General features: G+C 39.9%; 1 protein-coding gene across 1 annotated transcript in view; it reads left to right on the plus strand.

Moving 5' to 3' along the window:
• The window catches only part of polr2g (RNA polymerase II subunit G), a 236776-nt gene that overhangs the window by 165575 nt on the left and 46411 nt on the right, over positions 1-24790 (plus strand). The window lies entirely within an intron of this gene.

Consider the following 24790-nt stretch of genomic DNA (forward strand, 5'->3'; position numbering starts at 1 on the left):
TAGCACACACACACACACAGGAACAAATGAGTAAGACAGGACCTGATTCCGTTATTAGTTTAAGAGACAGACACTCGAAAGTCTGTATATTATATTGATGTTTGTGATGTCTTGTTGGGTTTAACTGATCACTTCAGTTCCTAAGGGTGGTACAGTGGTAGTTCTGCTGTCTTGAAGTAAGGAGACCTGGATTTGTGTCTTGGGTACTCCCTGTGTGAAGTTTGTATGTTCTCTCCGTGTCTGTGTGGGTTTTCCGGTTTCCTTGCACAGATATATGGGTTAGTGGACTGGAGATACTAAATAGGTCGTGGTCTGTGATCACCGTGAGATGGACTGGTGCCCTGGCCAGAGTTTGTTCCTGTCTTGTGCCCTGTGCTAGCTGGGATAGAATCTAGCACCTTCATTGATTCTGTTCAGGATGAAGTGGGTTAGAAAACGACTGACTTTAGTTCATAACTACTGTATGTCTTTGGTATTCTACGATAGCCACTCCAGCCACCATAAAAAACCTCACACTGTTCCACATAGTAGGATGATGCTCTGAAGTCCATCAAGAAATTTTCTTGTAGGCTAAGAAGAATAACACCTTAAAGGCTGGGATAGTTGTACCGCTGGTCATTACAGTGCTTGTGTCAAGGCCTTGTTCCATCTTTAGATAGATAAACTGACCTCTTTTGTTTGCTGGATACAACAAAAAGCAAATGTGGGTGCCTGTTGTGAAGGGTGCAATGAACTCTACCCATATCTGACTGACCAATTAGTAGTATCTTGGTCAAAAAGCTAGAACCACTGTAGAATTGATTAGGTGGTCTTCACTGATGCTTTTCCTTTTGGAATGATTACCATATGATTCACATTTGAAGATAACAGATGTTTCCTGCCATCTCATTCTCAAAAACATCTAAAAACACATGTTGTCATGCAGATGTCAAGGAGACCCACTATGTTATGTGTGAGAAAAGCATGAATTAACAAGACAAACAAGAAGTATTTTATAGTAACAAAGCAGAAGAAAAACAGATGGGAGGAGGACATTAAATTTGGAGTTATCTTTACTGACAACAAGGTTGAATGGGCAGAACCGTACATCTAGAGAGCAAGGAGAAGCACTTTAAATGTAAAAGAGCACTTCAAATTGAGCACTACATTTCGGGGAAAGCTTTAAAATCAATGCAAAAAAGGTAAACATTCAGTTTAGACTATTAGGAACAATGTTGCCATATAGACAGGCCCAGCAAAAGAGTTCTGAACAGTGAAATCTACAACGAGCTACTATCTTTAATGGGTGGTAAAAAAAAACAGACTTGCACATAGAACTTCCACTTGTTTTTTGTGAAAACTGATATAAAGGGAGATAAAGGAAAGCTCTGTTTTTTTGTTTATCTGCAAAAAGAGAGCAGTCACAAGCCAAGATGAATATTCCCCACCCAGAGCAGTCAGTAAGGAATGCAGAATTTGCCAAACGAAAGCCACAAGCGGGTGTGAGTGCACTCTCTGCACTGGAGAGCTTGATTTATGGGACTTTCAGGTTATATACAATTTTGAAATACTAGGCCATCACTCCTATCCCACACTTGCCCAGTTCAAAGATTTTCCTTGATTTGAGAGCGGCCTAAGAAGTCAGATATGACCAGCCACTTCTGAGCTGGCACCTAGTGCTTCTCAGCTGCTAAGGCCAAAGCTGCCAGATCGCAGGATTCCTCACCCTTTCTCCGGAATTTACCATCTCAATCTGACAGCATGGAATTCCTGTGTAATCTCTGGAATGCGTCTGGGACAGCAAAGATCTTTAGGTCAAGAAATTGGGGGATGGGTGGTTGTGGGCCACTGTCAGTCCTGAACCCCTGCACTACCACACTGTATGGTAACAACACCCACTCCCTTTCAAATTTAGTATGGGGTTACTGAAATTCATAATGGACCCCCTTTACACGTTGCAACCACACTGCCCAAGTTGCTCAACCAGCTATTAATGAATTACAGCCTTGCCTCGTTTTTGTTCTGGCTTTTGAAATAAACAATGAGCTGTATTGGCATTGCTCTATCTTTCTTCCGTTCTCATACTCACAGATAGTTACCCAGCAAGCAAGCAAGTCAGAGCAGAATGAAAGGGTGGGGCTGCATTGCCTTTGTTGTTACATTCTGAGAAAATGGTTACTTTCACAAGGATTTTCTCCCTTAGAGGCACAGAATGAAGAGCAAGAGAATGCCACTTTAAACCTATGTAAAGAGCTACAGCTTTGAATACAGAAGCTTGAGGGTCTAGAACAACCTGCCAAGAAACTATGAGAAAAGTGTCACACTACTAAATTAAATAAAGGGGGTGGTGGGGGCATGCTTCAGAGAAGTCTGGAAAAAAGCACTGGATGCAGATTTACTCTAGTGGGGCCACATATCTCAGATTTTCATTTCAGACTTTACCATTTTTGGTGGCGTAACAATTGGTGCTAGTCAGATGCTTAGAAAAGCCCTGCCTAAAATGTCCTGTGTCACTATAAAACCAAAGGAAGGATCTCAGTGTACACAGTTAGAGTGGACAGGTCACATAGTTCTGACAAAACTTCTATACTTTGTAGATAAGAGTTCTTGAAATATGTGAATGACTGATTTCACATACAAGAAAGGGAAGGGGTCTTCCAGGCAAGATTTGACTTTAGGACTAAGTAATACTCCCAATTCTGTCTTTTAAAAATGTGGTGTAACTATGTAACCTTAATTATTGTAGGTGTTAGCAAGGAAGGGAAGCTCGACTCAGGTCAGGGTCCATTTTTACCAATAGCTGTTGCTACTAGCGGTTCACTTGTAAATGAGAATTAAAGTTACCTGCCAAAACCATCTTTTTACACCAGTAGTGTTGCCCCTAGTAAAGAAACTACATATGTTTGTAAATTTCTTTTATAGAAGACCTATAGAACAGCTGCTAATTTACTGTGAAAGAAAGGGTATGGAGCAGCTTATTGGAATAGGGTGTGTTACTCTGGATAAGCCAAAGCAGATTAAAAGCTGTCAAAGCTGATCAAAAAACAATAAGAAGCCTTAGGAAAATAGTACAGTCTTTTGGGCAATCAGACTCCACCAGTAACCACTTTCAGCTAATAAATAAAAGAAAGAGCAGGGCCATCTTCTTAGAGTGTCAATCCGACCTAATCATCACTGCTTGGTGTTGTTTGTTTCTCCCCTGGCCAGAGGGTTGTGGGAGAAACACCATTTCAGCAATGTCTGTGGTTTGCGATCTGTCAACAGCAGCTCAGAGCCTGCAGGTAGATGTGTCTCCTTCAGGCCTGCACAGTCTCCGCTGCTGCTTAGGAGAAGGGTGGGGTATGGGGTTGGTTTTGCCTAGTCAAGCTGTGCTCAATAACCACAGCACATTTTGTTCAGATAAGATTTAAGCCTGGTAACCAACCCAGTGCGATCTGAATATACTCACACAAATAGTCACTATAGACAGAAAGAAAAATAAGATGGATTTAATGTTGTGGAAAGTCGCTGGGCCGGGATTCTCTTAAGTTATAAAGTTGTTCATCATTCTGGTTAGATGATACAGAAGGTTTTTGACTACATTAAAGTAATCTAGACTTGATTAGGTCTACACATGCAATTTCAATTCACATTTATTGTTTATGGCTGTAGAGTGCACACAGTCACCAACCACTCCATTCTGGGTAAGCCCTAATAATAATAATAATAATAATAATAATAATAATAATAATAATAATAATAATAATAATAGTTTGTAAAGTTCTGACCTTCAGACAATAAGACCCAAGGAACCTATTGGGTTCCCAGTAAAGGCCAACGAGTACAAAGAGAGAATAAAAAGAAAATAAGGAAAATATTAATAATAGTAATGCCATGATGAGTGCTGATGCCCCTCAGCTCAAGCTTCCACAGTCTGAATCTCCTCATCACTCTTTCCTCCGGCTACTGTTATTTTTTCCCACATCCACAAACATACGCAGGCTAGCATATGCATGCCCTGTGTGATATTGGGTGTTGGTGCATATGTGTGCCCTGCGATGGACTGGCCCTCTATCTATAGCTGTTTCCTGCCTTATGCCTCTGGAATATACTGTACACTGGCCCCTTGCACATCTCAGCTGGATTACATGAGAGAAGGTGTATGGGAAAGGCACTATACACATGTATTATTATTATTATTATTTATTAAAGTACTCAATATAAACAATAATAACATACTTTACTTATCCATATCTTATTTTTTTAAGTATGACAGAGTAAACTCCACTATCATTACTCCTAATTTTTGAAATTTTTTGTGACCTATACATACAGTAGATTCTTCAAGCGTAGAAATCATCAACATGATGTCACAAACCGAATTAAAAGGAAAATGTGGAAACTAGTTTCTAGAGAGCTATAGTTTACAAAAAAAGTTTTTTTTCTAGCAAAATAAAGTAATTAATTTGATTTGCTTACCTGCTTATTATAACACACGGTTACATAGGGCAACACCTATCCAGTAATTATTGGATGTAATGGAAGAAAAGACCCTGACCAGAGCACCATTCAACTTTAGGAAACTTATAATTGCCTCTCTATGTAAACCACATGTCTTTGGTGTGTGGATGTACACCGTAGTCCCTGGAGAAGACCCTTCACAAAGACAGTGACTGGCTCAGGAACTGAGGAGCTGTGAAGCAGCTTCAGCAGCGGTGGCCACATTCTGCCATTATGCTGCCCCAAACATAAGACTGACAAGACAAAGAATCTAACTAAACCATTTCACAAACTAATCAGCATCTTTTTCAAGCTAGTTTGAAAAATCCAAATAACAAAAAGATTATAGTACTTCATATTGTTATAGAAGAGTTTGCATTTTTATTACAATCTAATCATTCAACTCCTTGTCTGTCAGTTTGGCCAAAACTTATAAATCTGACTTTCTAAATCTGCATAAGCACAAGAAAAATTACACAAATGTGGAAAAATAGTTGAGTTTCAAATTATATGTCACAAGGCCTGCCAACTCAATCCCTGCATCTGACTCATTGCTTAGTTGCTTAACTTGCATGTGGAACAACTGTTAAATGTTAATTTTTCACTCTGATTTCTTCTTTTTATGTAAATAAATTAATTATATATGATAAGGCAGAAATAAACTAATAAATTATTAAAAATTGTATTTATATATGTGATTTTCATTATTGCTGCTTCTTCTGCTTGTGTCCTATGAATTGATGGGCATACCAAGGCAAAAAACTGATAAGTGTTTAGTCTTCTTAAGACAATATTTTTGTTTGTTCTCCAATCACAACTCAGTTTACTGCCTGACAGAAGGGACAGCCTAAGTGGAATGGGTGGTCGCCTGGGCCACGTCCCAATGAACTGTCACTAAGAAGCACCCACCCACTCTGAAGGCAATTCAGTTCACTACATGGGTGGTAGTGGTATTTTCAGAGATGTGTTAAAATAATAAAATATATACTGTATATATATACTGGTCATCCACAAAATTAAAACCACCTGTCTAGTATTGTGTAGGCTCCCCTCGTGCGGCCAAAACAGCTGTGACCCTCTAAAGGTGTTATATGGTATCTGACATCAAGACTTTAGCAGCAGATCTTTTAACTCCTGTAAGTTGCAAGGTGGGGCTTCATGAATTGGACTTGTTTTTCTAGTCAACCAGACTGAGATCTGGGGAATCTGATGGCCAAGTCAGCACCTTGAACTCTTTGTCATGTTCCTCAAACCATTTCGGAACAATTTTTGCAGGTGTGGCAGGGAGCTTTATTCTGTTTAAAGGGGACACTGCTATCAGAGAATATTGTTGCCATGAATGGGGTGTATGTGATCTGCAACAATCTTTAGGTAGGTGCTATGTGTCAGAGTATCATCCACATGAATGCCAGGACCCAAAGTTTCCCAGCAGGATATTACCCAGAGCGTAGCACTGCCTCTGCTGGCTTGCCTTCTTCCCAGAGTGCATCCCTGCTGCCATCTCCTCCCCAGGTATACGACTCATATCCACATGATCTAAAACAAACACATGATTCATCAGACCAGGCTACCTTCCTTCATTGCTTTCATCATTTTGGAGACCCAGTCATCTAGCCATCACAATTTGGCTCTTGTCAAAGTCAAAGAGTGGTGGCTCTGAAGCTAGGGATCTGCACTGGCAATCGGACGGTTGCTGGTTCAAATCCCGTAAATGCCAATAGGGACTCTGCTCTGTTGGGCCCTTGAGCAAGGCCCTTAACCTGCAATTGCTGAGCGCTTTGAGTAGTGAGAAAAGCGCTATATAAATGCAAAGAATTATTATTATTATTATGCTTACTCATTTTTCCTTCTTCCAACACATCATCTTCAAGAACAGACTGTTCACTTACTACCTAATATATCCCACCCCTTGACAGGCGCCATTGAAAAGAGATCATCAAAGTTATTCATATCACATGTTAGTGGTTTTAATGTTTCTGATCGGGTGCATATTCTTAAAAAAACAACTAGGACAATTCCTTATAATATGCAGTTTCCTTTATCTGTCTATCACGTAAAGAGTTGAAGAGTCAACATTTTAGACTTCTACAGTAATCACCAACACTAGATCTTAATCTTAATTTTTGATATCCTTTTGATTGTGCACTCACTGGTGAAGTTTCATAGAAGGCACTGTCTACATTATTGCTGGACAGATTCAATGGGCTGGAATAAATCGATAAAGGATATTTGTAACAAACCAAGTTAATAACCAAATGACATCATTAGTTCCATATGGGTTTTGTGATATTTTTTAAGAAAATAATTTTAAGTAATGTTTTACAAAGTGCAGTACTAAACATGCAAATCAAACACACCCAAAAAAAAGAAACTTCAGTTTATATTTAGTGCCATGCAAAGCTCTTTTAGACTATGGTCTCACCTATGCTTCAAGCATTGTCAGGTCTATGATATTTATTCATTTCATTAGATTTTATATCAGTAATGTGTGAAATGGATCTTGATACCGTTTACCATGTTGACATTTTGTACTGGGTATGCCACCACTGACTTTTGGAAGCAGGGCATTCTGGATCTATGCTTCCTGTAGCCCTTATAAGTACCTATGTATCATTCCTCATCCTGTGGAATGTAGAGAAAGCATTTTATTCACAGGGAGAGACAGATGAATATATCTGAGCCAAAACTAAAACATTAATTATTTTTCTAAATGGAAAATGAACCTATAAAACAAAAACTTTTCTAATTCTTAGACTTGTAACTAACTGGAAAAACTGAAGTTTTCAGTCATTAAGAAAAACCTATACATTTAGCCCATTTTAAAAACTAAACTAGAGGTAAATGAAGATCATTTGATATTTATTTTAATACCCCTGGCACACAAGGATCTATCTGCTCTTCTGTGTAAGAAGGTGTTAGACATTTTAAGGCTTATGGGTAATTAACTGAATTTTACTATCAAATTAGAATCTGGGGTAAATCAAAAAGCAAAGACAATTGTTGGATTATTGATCAGGCAGTTAAACAGGCAGACCAGGCAGTAAGGAACCTGGTGGTCAAGTGCAGGAAGGCCCCGGGAGTTGACTCAGGAGTTGCGGGAATAACTATATGTAGCACCTGTTGTTTCAAAATAAGTCTGAAATAAATTCAGGACTTAGATATTATTCCAACTGGTTATTGGAATATTACAACAACTTGAAAATTGCACAGTAACCGCAATGGGCAGAAGCAATGCAACATGTACATAATGGCTTATGGGTAGTTCAAACACATAAAGTGCAGCACTCTGTCTTTATTCTACTTGAAGCCAAGGTCAAATGAACATGGATGCTCTATTGAGGGATTGCACCATAGCTGAACAATGTGCTGTAGTGAGATTTCTTTGGCCACAGGGACTGAAACCTGCTAAAATTCACCAAAGGATGATGGCTTATGCAGATCAGTAAACTGTCTTGGTACCCATCTTGCACAATCTTTATGGTATCCCAAGTCATCATGCACTATGGCATGTGCAGATCTATAGCTGATATATAAATTTGCATCAAAAGTGGACAATGTAATCCATCAGTCTTCACTGATGAAGGCATTTCACCATGTTAAAGTGGGCTTGTGTATTGTACATGATGTTGATGGTCGATCAGATTAAGCTTTGTCAGTTACACTTGTTCTTCATTCATAAACCTTCTGTTGAGTCATGCTGTTTTCACTTCCATATTGAGTCAACATCCTTCAGTGAATTTCACTCCGTCTGCCCAAAGAAATCTCACTACAGCACATTGTTCAATAGTGGTGCTATTCCATAGCAGAGTATCCACGTTCATTTGACTTTTGTGCGTGTTCGAACTACTCATAAGCCATTGCAAATGTGTTGTATTACGTCAGGCTTCTATCCGTTACTTTCACATTGCCTTTACTTTTTGATTTACCCTCCTATTTGGAAATCACGCGTTGTGATAAGAGTCACCTCCTGTTGAATTACTTGAAACAGCGTAATGTAAATTTTGGGACGCTTGATGATGAATTTATGTGATAATATTATCTCTTGACTTAGGTGCAAAATTACAAAAAAGAACTTTCAGCTAACACTAAGCATGTTGTTAATCATAGATCAATATCAAAAAATATACCAAAAGTTTCAAAAGTCTCAGTAACTCAAAATGTAGGGTTATCTTGTGAGATTTGTAGTTTTTAATCATGGGTGTTTTTGGCCCATTAATCAGAAGAGATTTATTGGGATTAAGATCAAGATATTTTTGTCATCACAGTTTTTAACTCAATATAGCAGTTAAACAATCGATTACTTGATTTCACAGATATATAAAACTGTACTCTATATCTTTAACTGTAGATGTTTACATTATTTCAGCAGACAAGATGACCAAAGGAACAAGGTCAGGTCAGGTTAGGGAGTATGCACTGGTACAGCGTGTTACGTCACCCACCACACAACTAAACAGCTTGGGATCCTGGCTGACAACCCCCCAGGGAGACCTGAGATCCAGTCCCACCCTCCGGAAATGACCATCTGTCTGTCGCAGCCAGGTGTTATGTGGGCATCCCCTTGGCCTGGTCCAGCTGCTCGGGTCCTCAACAATGAGGATTCAGTGAGCCGGATCACCATCATTGAATCACGCCACATGGCCGTAGTACCGTAACTCAGAATGATAAACGTCTAACAACTGACCCCATGGAAGTACGTTTTTTTTACTCAAGATATGTATGAGTCCCTGATATGAATTTGTACATACTGAAATCTATTTTGGTTGTAAAATGGTATGGTAATGAGCATAACTGCCTAACAGCTCAAGGGAATACTGTCTGGTCAGTCTCTTTGATGTTTTTGCACTTTTTTCTTATATAGGAATAGGCTTTGCCAATTTGCTGTTGTTTCATCCCACATCACAAAGATGCATGTGTGTCTGTGAGCATGACTGAAGATTTTAAATTGCCTTCTATAAATGTACATGCATGCTGTACAATATGTGGATGGCTGCTGGATTGCATCTAGTGTTGCCAGGACAGACTTAATGTACTGTAGGGCTGGCCTTAGGATTGTTAGCGCTTGGTGAAAGGACTGTGATGTTTGCCCGGACACCACCAGTCGGAGACCATATCTTTATCCAAATACACTCTTTATTTTCTTCTCCACAACAACACAAGTCAGTCCCGCACAACTCACACAGTGCTTCTAGCCCCAGTCTCCCTTCTCCTGGGTCTTCTCTCTCCTTGTCCCTGGGCCACCTGCACTCTCTCTCCAGGAGCTTCGCCCTGCTCCTGCTCCTGACTCCAGCTTCCTGACAGGAGGGAGGCGGCCCCCTTTATCCTCACCCGGATGAGCTCCAGTTCTACCTGACGTCACGTCCTGGTGTGGCGGAAGCATCAGGAGAGCACCCGGAAGCACTCTGGGTGACCCTGGAAGGATCGTCCTCCATGGGTGTGACGGAAGTGAATAAGTCCTGAGCTCCATGAGGCTCGGGGCGCCCCCTGGCGGTGACCAGAGGCCTCAACGGTCTTGAGCCTCCCTGCTCCCCTTCCGTGGGCCTCTTCTACTCCAGGGCGGTTGCCCCCTCGTGGCCCGGAGGATAAATATGCCACGACCCAGTCCTTCCAGGCGTCCCGGCCGGGTCTGACCCCCAGCCGCGTACCACAGGACACAGACTGTTGAGGCCCTTCAAGTATAGGACATCATTAATCTTCTAATCAGTAAAAACAGATGAATTGATAAATTAATTGGTAAGTGAAAATTTACTTGAAACTGCTGTGAGAGAAATTTGGGTTGGTACAACTTTGGTAATTTAAACAGACTTCACATTCTTTTCTTTCTCTTATTGCATGCAGTTGAACTTACAATAAACTTTAATTTGGTAAGCAAATTAAATAGAAAAAACAGCAGTCATTTAGTAGCTGAGATATAACTGGCTTATACTTCCGTACATAATATTTTGTTGGAAATTATATTGGCACAAATTAGAGTAAGGACTGTTTTAGTTATATATTTAAAAGTTTATAAAATGTTGTAATGGGAACTGTACTTTATCCAAGCTCTCTGTCCCCCAGTCATGGGGACAGTGCTTGCAAATCTAACCAATTCTGCTTCACTTAATTCTGTGGCACAGGAAACAGACAAACTTCATTTTCTCTCTCATTCTCTCTGTTTCTCTCCCAATGAGCCTACCATTCAAAGATATCCAGACCCGGTGAGTAAGCATGGTTTGCACAGGGTCTCTTCAGTGAATAAAAAAGTGCATGGGAGTCTCCTTTTTAACACATAAAACCTCTCAGTTAAAGCTGACAGTCACTTTATGACATAACCTAAAACAGAACTTAACCCAGTACTTTCACAATGTTTCAACATAGTGAAGCAGGGGCTGATGGGCAGTAATATGAAATGCAGCACTCAAATCAAATAGAAGGAGAACTGGGATTTGTCCAAAGAGAGAAAAATGAATTGTACTACTTTCTCTGTGTTATATTCCAAGTGAAAACCTAAATGACACTTTTCATTAATTTTTTTTTTATTTTAATTTGGGATTTTAATTGAGCAGCCAATTTTCTTTTTTTAAAGAACAGGGAAGATTTAGGATAGGCCTATAACTTGAAAGGGACAACAGATCCAGGTTAGCTTGATAACAGCTAAGTTGATCAAATTTCAACAAGACTCCATCATTTTAAATTTAGTAGTTTAAAATGTAACCACCTAAAGATTTTTTCAAAGTACCGCTAATGCTAAACTACATACTATTAAAAAACATTATTTTATGTACATTACTAATACTAATGAAATTGCATTCTGTTGTTACTATTATTTTTGAGTGGATACAAAATATTGAATAAACTATAATGTGATATCTCTATCCTGAAGTAAATGAAAACAAAATAGTTAAGTAACTTCATGAATGCACCTGAAAGTTAGACCACATGTATATTTTATGACTTGTATATTTTTAGAAAGAAAAAAATGACACATGGCTGAATTAAATTTGTATTACCACACTCATCTAAGGAAAATTGCACAAAAGTACCACTTGGTTAGTAGACGTTTGTTTTTAGACAGCAGTGTACTAAGGCCTACTGGAAACTGTAGCCTTGGGGATTTCCAGGCCTGTCTGTGTTTCTTATTGTAACCTAGTGAATCAAAACATTGCTAGCTCAGTCTTTTGAATAAGGTGCACATAGAAACCCCCTTCAGAAATATAGACAGATTAGAAATTTGACTACCTACTCATTTTTTTCTCAATTCTGCATCATGACTTACATGAGTTTGAAACATATATATGGTCACAAAACAATGGACATTTAAACACCAATATAGTGTTTGAGCTCTTCAAAACCTAAATGTGCTTTACGTTTTCCCTCATGCACCATTTTACTTGCAAATATGTCCTTGGAGAAATACAAGTTTTTATGAAATTCATCATCCCAGTGCAGCGGTGATGATTCCGAGGAACACAAACGGAGGAAGAAAAATAATGGGTCTCTGTCTGTTTGCAATATTTGTTGTGACTTATTCAACAAAAAGTCTGGCGAAGAAGCAACACAGAAAAGAGACGGAAAAATGACTATAGCAAACAGTGCTGACCATGACAGCTCCTTTAAAGCAGAGAAACTTCAGAGGTGCTTTTACTTGCTATCTTAAAAAAGCTGGATTTCTTTAATTGTATTCTAGGAAACCCTGGAAAAAAGAATCCATTTGATATATAAAATAAGCTGGAGGATGTTTTCTGTAGTATATTAAATTGCAAAATGGAAATGTTTATAAAGGGAGCACACAGTGAAATTAGAGAGTTTTATTTTTTTTAATAAGTTATTTTAGGGTTACTATTGCCACATGTACAGTGGAATCCTTACTTGCATATGCTGATCAACAGGCCATACACCATGATTGTCCAGCGCCATGATTAGTAAGTAAAACCTCTTTACCTTGAAACTTCTATCTTCCTTACCAGAAAAATCTCAGGATATATGTTGTTAACAGACATATTAAAATTCCATAGTTTTTCTACATTATTATAAAACTGATGTTCATTCATCTATGCCACATATTTCTGTACCTCAGTTCTCAGTGTACCAACTGTGAAGCACTAATGTATTATTTGCTTCAACACCAACAAACCTCACCAGTAACTGACACAATTATCAGGCTATTATGAAAATTATTTTGCACTGTTGTCCTGCGGTGGGTTGGCACCCTGCCCGGGATTGGTTCCTGCCTTGTGCCCTGTGTTGGCTGGGATTGGCTCCAGCTGACCCCTGTGACCCTGTGTTTGGATTCAGCGGGTTGGAAAATGGATGGATGGATGGATTTTGCACTGTCATCATATTTGCTTACTGAGGTCTATGTTAGATGCCTTTCAGACCTTAGTACTAGACATATGATTTCTTTGTATGGGCCATAGCACAGCTTTCAAAACGCAAACACATTGTTAATGCCTTTGCTTCTCTTCAAGCACATTCATGGTCAGTGCCGTGCGATAAAACATTTCCATAATAACTGAAGAGTCGACATGGCAAATGCATGGGCATGTAGCCAGCTTTATGGGAGTCAACTTAAAGAGGATGTCAGAGAAGCATTTGGAGGTAACAGTAGGAACTTACTGTTTGTCAGAAGTTAGCTTGACCCTAAAAGATTTCCTGTAAGACCAACTCTGACCTGCCAATAACATCTGCCCTGAAGATACAACAAGATGGTGTCTTTGAGGATTATTGAGAGACAAAGTCACCCTTTTGCTATTTGTTTACCTGCCAACTACCATCAATGGTACTAAAAGTGGACATCCATTGCAGAACTAAACTGTTTTTGATGCCTCTGTTGTGTCTTTTTTTTCCATCAGTACAACTTTAAGTTAGTCTAAGCATGTCTAAGCAAATTGAACTATTGTTCTATTTTACCAAACCTATTTTTAATTATGTTAGCATCCATCTAGTAATCAGAAGATAAATAATACAAACCAAGTTAAGGTACTATCTGCTGAGTGCAAACTTCTTGTATTAGTGCAAATCCTCTATAAGTTATTGGTTAGGTGTTTATCAAGAAAACTCATATTGTTAAAAACCCAATGTCGGCAATTCATCCTTTTGCCACACACATACAAAAAAATCCAAATCATTCTCACTTAAAAATCCATTAAACAAAGACAGTATTCTTTGCAGTATGTGATAAAATTCACAAATGGATTAATATGGAGACTTGTTGGTGAGGTGTAGTACAGGCATCCTGTGTGTTATCAAATGATATCATTACTATGGATCAGGAGAGGTGCCACCATTATGAATGTTTGTATAAACTGCATGTTCCCCTAATCAAACATTCTGCTGTAGTTTGTTTTTCGAAGTTGCCTAGTGAACTTCACATACCAAGGGACAAAATGGTAGTTAATCACATACTATGAAAAGATACAAAAAAAACCAAACTTAATTATACAGAGCACCTATTATTTTCAGTGTTATTGTAAAGCACCACTACATATTAAATGCTGCATTTAAATAAGATGTAACATTTCAATTATTTTTATTTTTTAAGTTAAGGAGACTGTTGCCAACTTTTTAAATTAACATTTTCTATATCAGCGATTGGATTGTACATCAAAATTGGATGCCTCGCAGTTAGGAGACCCAGGTTCACTTCCTGAGTCCTCCCTGCGTGGAGTTTGCATGTTCTCCCCGTGTCTGCGTGGGTTTCCTCCGGGTACTCTGGTTTCCTCCCACAGTCCAAAGACATGCAGGTTAGGTGTACTGGCGATTTTAAACAGTCCCTAGTGTGTGTTTGGTGTGTGTGTGTGTCCTGTGGTGGGCTGGCGCCGTGCCCGGGGTTTGTTTCCTGCCTTGCGCCCTGTGTTGGCTGGGATTGGCTCCAGCAGACCCCCGTGATCATGTAGTTAGGATATAGCGGGTTGGATAATGGATGGATGGATCAAAACTGGATTTTTTTGTTCTGTGAGAAAGAAATGATTTTAAAGCTAATTTATTGTGATAAAATTAATTTGTGTACGTTCTCATATAATTAGCAGAACACAACACTACCCGGTTTTGTAAAAAACAATACTTTGAAGAGCCAGTTGTGCTGCTAAATTACAATCACCAGTCTCATAAACCAAAATAAGCTGCAACCATAAAAGTGGTGAATTAAATTTTGTTTCATGAATGGGCATTTGATAAATATTAATCTTGAAACATCAGATTCAGAAATGCTTCCTTTCAAGAAAAATAGCATGTGGTGCTTGTTCAGAGTAATATTAACATTACTTAGGTCTTACTCTTCAATAGAGTGAATACAATAAATATGAGGAAAAACTATTAAGTATTTTCCAAGTAGTCATTTTCTAAGCCTCATGTTATAGGCTTTGGAGATTTCAGTATCGCTTTCTATAAATAATTATATGATCATCATGAACTACTTGATTTATACTACTGTGTACACATACCATCAATTTTTGGCTGACATTTAAATCTGTGGTATTGAAAAAAATTCTGCTTAGAATCAATACTAACAACATCAACACTCAAACATTATTATATCAGTGCCACATGAATTAGTAAATGCCAAGATTAGTAAGGATACTTCCATTTACCACATTTTGTCATCAGGTATCTTGTCATATTTATATTATTTGCTGTTCTGAGAGATATGTTTTTGTCAGTATATGCAGGAGAATTCATTTGGATTTTAAATGCCACATACTACTGATACTTTATTTTTCCAAATTTATATTTGTCACCACTATTGAAGATCAATACTTTATTTCAGAATTCTAGTAAAAACTGCATCTTGTTTTCAAGATACATCAAGTAAGGGATGAGACGTTTTTATTGCTTATGCCTACGCTATCATCTGGTCATTACTAATAACTGGAGACTGTCTCTCTTGTACTGTGCAAAAATATATCATGTATTTTTTTGTGGCGATCTTCACATAGTTGTGCTAGTGAACTATACCTTGGCATCAAAAACCATATGAGTGCGACCAATTCAGTGTTTGCAGAATGTTTTAGCAGCCCCATTAACTGCACGTTTACGACGCTAATGTACAGTACATATTATCATATTTCATTAGATCGCCTGCCTTGAGCTGCAAAACAGCGATGGGAGCCAAGATGAGCTACCTGAATATATGGAATTGTTGAAACACTGAAAAATACCATTCATTTGGGAACAAATGTGTGGAGCATTTCATTTCATCAACATTGTAGACTAGTTACATTGGCAGAGACAGCAACTGGTTGTCTCAATTTTTACTTTCAGTGACTTCAGCAGACACTTCCTATATTCTTCTGAGTTCACATGACACAAAAATTAGGCTGTTAAATTGGCACAGTATAAGTGTGGCTGCATGTCTGTGTATACCCTAACAAATACCCATTCAGGGCTGGTTCCAGTATAGTACATTCTGCTAGATTCCAGTAACTCTAAACATTACACTAAAATGATGTATTCCGTGCTAAGGAAATTAATTTTTCACCACCAGACATTGTATAAGCCAAATCAGGCGATCTGATTTTAATCCTAACTTAACAAGAACTGAGGAAATGTGTAGAAATGAGCATATGTGTGATTTATGCTCAAATTTATATACACAGTCTTTTGAAATACTAACCAAGCTGAATAAATTACCAACATTATATATTGACACAGATGCACCAGTAATTTTATTGGTTTAGTAAGATTTTGACATCACACTTTGTATTAGGTACACGTCCAATAGTGTTGCTCATCAGACTTTACTATCTTTCCACCATCTGTAAAGGGAGAAGTAGAAAATGTGCTGCAAAATGTGTACATAAAGATAAAAAAAAAATGTAAAAAAACTTCAGATATAATTTTGATCAGCCCAAACAGATAAAAATGTGTAAGAGAGTACAAAACCTCCTCAGGAATTCCTTTTCCAAACCTATTTATTCAGATGCAGGGTTTTAAGGGTTCATGTCTGCTACAGGTGGCAGACAACCAGGGACCAGGGGCCATGCCCCACTAGGATGCCTGGAGAAGGGAAGGACCAGGAGAGGGGCAATACCTTCCCTGGAGTGCAAGAGGGGTGCAGCCCTCCCTGGATTGCATCATGGCCACAGATACAGAGTTTGGAAGCTCAAATCTGGGGGGCACATCCGGGTGCATTATAAAAGGGGCCGCCTCACTCCAAACAGGGAGCCAGAGTCGGGTGGAAGAGGACAGAGCTTCTGAGGGAGGAGTGGAGGCGACAGAAGAAAAGTAAAGGACTGAGTTGTTGTGGCTGTTTTGGTGCACTGTGTAGTGCAAGAACAAAATAAACGTGTGTGTTTGTGGACATCTTGTGTTGTGTCTCTCTGTAGCCGGGCTAATCTTTCACATACATTAAACACAAGGCAAAAGCCAGCCATGGATATGGAGCACTAGTCCATGGCAGGTAGTTTTCACTTGTATAGAGTTCCAAATCACAATAACCTGCAAATCTTTGACATGTGCAAGGAAACCAGAGTAAAAAAAAATAACCAGTTACCAAGAGAATGAACAGGCTTTACACAGTAAGCATCCAAGTTGGATTTGAGCCAAGGACAATGGAGTTGTGCTGGAAACAATGTTTTTAACCTTGCCACCCGGCAGCTTTATTATTCTGTAGATGAAAACATGACTTAAGAACATAAACCTGTTTTAGACTGAAACTGAAAGCATAAGCTTTGAGGAATCAGCCACTTTCTTCTTCCTTGGTCCTACCAAACAGTTTTCAAAATCTTAATTAAATGCTTTTTTAGAATTATTCATCAGCCATTGAATCAGGTACATTGTGTTGTTAGCAGGTTTATTACTGCTGTTTCGCACTAACAGTGAAGACATTGGGGTGTAAGAACTAGTAAAATATTTGCATTCACCAAGTTTAAATAAAAAGTGTTAGATTAACATATCCTCTGGCTGTGCAGTTTTTGTAGAATTTTGCATGAATTTTTAAGGAGTAGTAAATATTTGGCTAATCATACTGTTAGAAAAAGAATGTTTAACTTGATTTTATTTTCTTAAAGAATATGTTTAGAGGTGTGACTAAACTTGAACACTTGTGTTATTACTTAAGATTTTATGGAGAATGGTGTGAAGGAATCGGCATGCCAACAGTGAATAAAACAGTCGCTTCAGCATACTAAACTAGTGAGCAAGCCAAGCAGGAATAAATTTTATGTACAGCCCTACTGCTTCTCAATCTCACACATTCCTGCACTTGCCTTACTTTAAGTGCTCAAAAATTAAAACAATTTATGCTGTCAAGAGACATTAAAGTCTGCAGCAGTTTTCATGCATACACAGTATATTACTGGAAGATAAAGAGCAAGACATTTCTACCCTACACAATGTGCAGTATTTATTGACTCTTTTTTCTGTTATTTATATTGCGCTTCAGTTGCATATTTAAATATTCTTCAAAAACAACTTAAGAGTGAGCCATTTAACTTTCTTACGACTATTTTATTTGTACAATGCTTTGTTGTTATAAAGTACACACAGCTCAGTATAGCAGTACAGTGGTTAGTGCTGTTATCTTACAGCTCAAGAGACGTAGTTAAAGATCCAGCCAGATTACTTTCTCTTTGGAGTTTGCACTTTTTCACCATTCCCGCACGGCTTTTCTCCAAGTATTCCAGTTTCCTATTGCATCCAAAAAAGTTCAGCATGCTGGCTTAGTAGGAAAAATGAAATTGATCCATTATCATGTAGTCTTTTGTGTGGGTGAATGTGCTCTGCAATCGTTTCTGCCTTATTGATCACTGTACTGTAGGATAGACTTTGCTACCTTGCGATCCTGTCTCTGAATGAATGAATGATAATGCAACAACCCTACTGTAAAGTTTATTTCTCCAGATTAAAATATATTACCTCTTTATAAAGGCATAAAAGTACTGGTTTCAGCAAAGATATTTTGTTAAAGAAGCACTTTTGGGATCAGATAAATTATCATAAACATCAGATAGATTATTATAGACATCAGCTGGCAAGTTAAACTGAATATGATGCCTCTCTAAATTTTGGTTAAGAAAGACAGTAATCAAAGTACAAGTCTGCAAATGTCATTTCAACCATTTTGTTAAAATCTTGAGAAATTTACTTAGTCAAACAATCATAAAAAATGTTGGTTGGTTTCTGAATGCGCCTATCCAGCACAGGGTTGTGTGAAATATGTAATGCATGCACGGTTGAGGACATCCAAGAAGGCTCATGAAAGCCCAGCAATTCCACCTCAAGGCAAGAAGTCCTGTCACTAACAATGTCTCTTGCTATTTCCTCTGCATGGAACTCTGCACAGGAGACGGATATTCCTTTCAGGCATGGGCTGATATAACCAGGAGGATGATATGAGAATGGTGTCTTTTGACCTGGAGCAACGGATAAGACAGAACTCTTTGAAGCCTGTAACTTTAAGAATGCGAGAAGCACTGAATGCTATTTTATTTTTCTGCCTAGTTGGACTGGTGTGACGGACTCAGCACACTCTTTATTTCATCAATCCATCCATTCTCTTCCGCTTATCCGAGGTCGGGTCGCGGGGGCAGCAGTTTGAGCTGAGATGCCCAGACTTTTCTCTCCCCGGCCACTTCTTCTAGCTCTTCCGGGGGAATCCCAAGGCATTCCCAGGCCAGCCGAGAGACATAGTCCCTCCAGCGTGTCCTGGGTCTTCCCCTGGGCCTCCTCCCGGTTAGACGTGCCCGGAACACCTCACCAGGGAGGCGTCCAGGAGGCATCCTGATCAGATGCCCGAGCCACCTCATCTGACTCCTCTCGATGCGGAGGAGCAGCGGCTCTACTCTGAGCCCCTCCCAGATGACTGAGCTTATCACCCTATCTTTAAGGGAAAGCCCAGACACCCTACGGAGGAAACTCATTTCACCCGCTTGTATTCGCGATCTTGTTCTTTCGGTCACCACCCATAGCTCATGACCATAGGTGAGGGTAGGAACATAGTTCAACTGGTAAACTGAGAGCTTCGCTTTGCGGCTCAGCTCCTTTTTCACCACGACAGACCGATGCAGAGCCCGAATTACTGCGGATGCTGCACCGATCCGCCTGTCGATCTCACACTCCATTCTTCCCTCACTCGTGAACAAGATCCCAAGATACCTGAACTCCTCCACTTGGAACAGGATCTCTCTACCAACCCTGAGAGGGCATTCCACCCTTTTCCGGCTGAGGACCATGGTCTCGGATTTGGAGGTGCTGATTCCCATCCCAGCCGCTTCACACTCAGCTGCGAACCGATCCAGAGAGAGCTGAAGATCACGGCCTGATGAAGCAAACAGGACAGCATCATCTGCAAAAAGCAGTGACCCAATCCTGAGCCCACCAAACCGGACCCCCTCAACGCCCTGGCTGCGCCTAGAAATTCTGTCCATAAAAGTTATGAACAGAATCGGCGACAAAGGACAGCCCTGGCGGAGTCCAACTCTCATTGGAAACGGGTTCAACTTACTGCCGGCAATGCGGACCAAGCTCTGGCACCGATCGTACAGGGACCGAACAGCCCTTATCAGGGGGTCCGGTACCCCATACTCTCGGAGTACCCCCCACAGGATTCCCCGAGGGAGACAGTCGAATGCCTTTTCCAAGTCCACAAAACACACGTAGACTGTTTATTATGTTTATTATGTACACTCTTTATTTCCTGCCACTTAAACTGGGATGTGGCTGACTTGGCACTCCAAACATTTTCACCTGTGTCTAGCGATTTACTAGGCATTTGACACTGGCATAGTCATCAGGATTTGTCTGAGGAATGATGGAAGAGCAAGTGGACCTTGGGACTGTGAAGCAACAATTGCCGGATGAAACAACCTAGCTTCAACATCAGGTGGCGATGTAGAAAGTGGAGCTGGCCAAGGTCGATGCTGGCAGATGGGTGTACACCCAGGATGATGACATTGAAGCCTGTATTTTGACTTCTGAATGCACCACCTACATCCGCAAAATATAGGCTACCAACAACTACCTGGCCAAGAGGAGAAAAATTCTGACCCAGTATGGGTAGAACCCCAGACCTCTGCCCAGAGATGCCACAATTGGTGTTTCAAACCGGACTGGCTCACTTGAGCCCAGGCCTTTGATTTTTGAGGTAATTTGGCACACTGGCTACAGCCTGGGGAGAACACGGTGGAACAGGTCATACAGATGGTCTTTGTGGCTATCTGGTCCACAGTGCAGTGACATTTCTTGGCTGATATGCATGTGCTAATATATACTCTGGAGCACTATCATACCACCCTCCAAACTGAAAACCCAGAGGAGTAGAAGCACAGCAAACCGGCAAGGCAAGTCAAGACCAACAGCACTGGGAAAAATACATAGCTGTTTGTAGCTATATTGACACAGGCAAATAAAGTTGTGTCTGAGTATCACATTAACACAATTAACTGTCATTGAAACAAAGCCACAGGCATAAGCTGTCTCTGGGACAATATCATTTTTCACTTATTTTGTTAGTCTCGCTCAAAATTAAGACATAGCAAATTAAAACACGGTATGCTATTAAACTGATTTAACCTACAATGAATATGTTTTATGTACATGACTATCATTTATCTGCATATAGTATGATATTATGCATAAAGAACTGGCCATTTTTTATATTTTGGTCCAAGGGATCCCCACACCTTTGTACATTTGGAAAGAAAGTCATACATTTAGAATATTGATTATTACTGACATCCGCAGTGATGCTGGCTCTGCATCGGTCTGTCGTGGTGAAAAAGGAGCTGAGCCGTAAGGCAAAGCTCTCAATTTACCAGGCGATCTACGTTCCTACCCTCACCTATGGTCATGAGCTATGGGTAGTGACAGAAAGAACGAGATCGCGAATACAAGCGGCTGAAATGAGTTTCCTCCGCAGGGTGTCTGGGCTCTCCCTTAAAGATAGGGTGAGAAGCTCAGTCATCCGGGAGGGGCTCAGAGTAGAGCCGCTGCTCCTCCGCATCGAGAGGAGTCAGATGAGGTGGCTCGGGCATCTGATCAGGATGCCTCATGGACGCCTCCCTGGTGAGGTGTTCCGGGCATGTCTAACCCAGAGGAGGCCCAGGGGAAGACCCAGGACACGCTGGAGGGACTATGTCTCACGGCTGGCCTGGGAACGCCTTGGGATTCCCCCGGAAGAGCTAGAAGAAGTGGCCGGGGAGAGGGAAGTCTGGGCATCTCTGCTCAAGCTGCTGCCCCTACGACCCGACCTCGGATAAGCGGAAGAGGATGGATGGATTATTACTGAATGCCAGACAATTTACCCCCCGCCCCCCCCCAAACAGTGACTACACTGGGATCTGTGGAGGTGGGAGGTTTATACCAATAATGAGCAGCACCACTTAAAAATAATATTTTCAAATCTGCTTAATCTAATATGGAATACCCCATAGAAAAAATGTATGTCTATATAGAGCATAAATACAAAAAGATTTTTTAGAGAATTTCTTGTTAGACCCTATGTTCTTTCTGATGGACTGGCATCACCTTTGGAACAGGTTGTTGTTTTGTGTGCACTGCTACTTGGAATGGTCTCCCAAGAGATGTTATCCTTAAACGCTAATCAGAATTAAAAATAATAATAAAGGTAGTAGAATTTTGAGTGAGCACACTTTCTTGTTAAACCTGTACTTATAGTGGCAGTACGGGTAATGAGCACAAAGATTTTAAGGAACCTATGAAATGAAAATAAACCTAACCTTAATTAGCACCTATGCAAACTTTAAGCGATTAGCATTTGAGAATAAAGAATCACTAAATAAAGCAATGGCAAGAGCGTTTCAAAGACGGGACGCGGTCACCCTGGATGTATCCTGCCAATAATTTCATCACGATTTCAAAACTTGAAACTTATAAGTGGTCCGATCACATAATGGAAAATGCTGTTATACCCTCAAGCTGCTACACTCGCCTCATTTTACTCTCAAAGGGGGCGAAGCCTTGGAATCGCTGGGCGCAAGACAAAACAGCCCAGGACAAGGGAATTCAAATAGCGTGTACAGTATCTGTAAGTTTCCTTTCAAACCATAATTAAAATAATCATTTTACGTTCCTCTGCACTAGATTGGAGGTTTGCAAGTGACTATTTTAACAGAAATGAGCAAACTGCTTAAAGCTCTATGCACACGACGAAGCCGCGACGTTTTAGCTTCAAATATAACCGAAAGTCGTATACGGTAAACCGGTCCCTCAGTAGGCTGCTCCTGTTTAATGTTCTAACAGTGCAGCACTAAACTGAAAACATTGCCCCGAGAGGATAAAGGCGGGCGCGTCTCCTCAAGGCAAGAAGCACGTCTCTCCAAAAAAAGACAAAAAAGTAAGGAGGTGTCGTTTACACACTGCCTGTGGCTGAATTCACACAGGAACGGTGTTTAACTCCTATATTAATAAATACATATAATTGCAAGGTATCACATTAATCAGAATAGGCGCTGAAAACAGGCCCTCCCAATCCTGAGAGCATCCAGCACAGAAGTTCATTGTCACGTACAAAGCGGAGGCGCGCACGCGCGTGCGAGGAAGCGTGGCATCATCCGGAAGTGCTGAGCAAGTCGAGCTGGCAGCGGTTACCTGGAGCAACCAAACAAAATAAATGCAAATAGTGCAGCGCCGCCCCTCCCACGTCATCATTCACCCGCCAACTGTTTACTCGTGTATTTAGTTACTGTTGTAACAAGAGGCGCGCTGAGTAGACCATGACTTATATCACTGAGTAGGGGACTTCTCGTTATAGTTATGTTTTTATACAAATATGTGCATGAATGCGCACAAACAGCTCCTTTATTGCTTCTTTATATCCTTAGTGTATACGTGAGTATATTTTGACCAGTCTGATTTGGTCTACAGCCAGAAATTAAAGGCAAGCAATAATTATTTTTTATAATAGTAAAACATATTTTGATCAAATGGATTGTTTTCCAGTTATGTTAATGAATTGTCTGGCCTGAAAGACTGCTATCCCTCTTATAGTTAGGCAAAGCTGTGACATTTTTAAACCTGACTGATGATCTGTGAAAGAATGCAGTCACCAGTTTTATAAGACAAAATTACCTCAAATGAAAATATTCAGCTGCTTCTAGTGTTGGTAATGAAAGATAAGTTCTAAACAAAATACATGTCTTTGGCATATTGAATATTATTTCATCCATTCATTTATTCATTGGATCTTTGCAGAATGTTGGGGGGGGGGGGGAGTCATGGCAGTATTGGTACAATGGAATAACAAACTACAGTATGTCAAATACAGGGCACAGTTACTCCTACCCCCATACTTTGTGCATTGAGATAATTTAATGTTTTTAGGATTTGAAAGGAAAACCTATGGAAAGACATGGGGAACACGTCCTTACAAGGTCACATCTTTTAGGCAGCTCCTAGAACGTCTTTCATAAAATAGGAACTGGGATAGCACCCTTTCCAGTTTTTCAGTCTCACTTGGTTAGGATGCATTCTGCCCTATTATCAACCTTCTTGTGGATTCTCTCTCCCTTTATATTGTGGGTCAGGTATGTCTGGTGCCTGTTGAGTTGCTCACATTTCACTTTTTCCCTTAATAGCAACTCTGGTTTTATCGCTTCTAGGGCACCTCTTAAAATTACAGGGAATGCTACCTCAGGGAACACCTACTTTCATACACCACTGTGTCAAGTTACATCACCACTGCCTGGATGTATTTTCCTGTCTCTATTACACCAATGCTGGGCTCAATTGTTATCTTTCACAAATGTTTGCCCGCTGGCCAACCCATCACAGTGCATCATCATAAGGTGCTTTACTGAACAAAACACATTATAATAAAGTATCATATTGAAATTCATGAATAAAACACAATTAAATGTATAGTATGGCAAGACAGCAAGGCTGACAAAGACTAGGAGTCCGAAAAGACATTACATCATCAACAAAAGAGAATGATGAACAGTTAAAAAAAATCTGATAACACAAGAGAAGCTGTAGTTCAGTAAAGCACAGTAGATTCCATTCAGGGAGATAATACAGGAAGAACAAAGCAATTGAGAAGAAATTGATCTTTAGCCTTGATTTTGATGTTATATTGTAGTCAGTCAAGCCACTTGAATAGACCTCAGTATAAAATTCCACTGAGTAGACAGAGAACTAAGTGTCCACCAAAAGATGTGTAGCCAAGTTTGAGAACAAATTGACAACTTGTATTAGAATAACTCAGGTGTCACACAGGGTTGTATGGGGTAACCACCTTAAACCATGCTAACAGCTTTGTAGTAGCAACATTTCAGTGCTATTGTTCTTCTGTTTTATGAACTCATAGCTGAATATATTTACTGTGTCAGTTACAATGTCTTTGAAATATTTTTTTGGAAAAACAAAGGGAACAGTATTCATATTGTTGTACAGCCAA

The sequence above is a fragment of the Erpetoichthys calabaricus genome, chromosome 1, assembly GCF_900747795.2.
Source record: "Erpetoichthys calabaricus chromosome 1, fErpCal1.3, whole genome shotgun sequence".
NCBI lineage: Eukaryota > Metazoa > Chordata > Cladistia > Polypteriformes > Polypteridae > Erpetoichthys > Erpetoichthys calabaricus.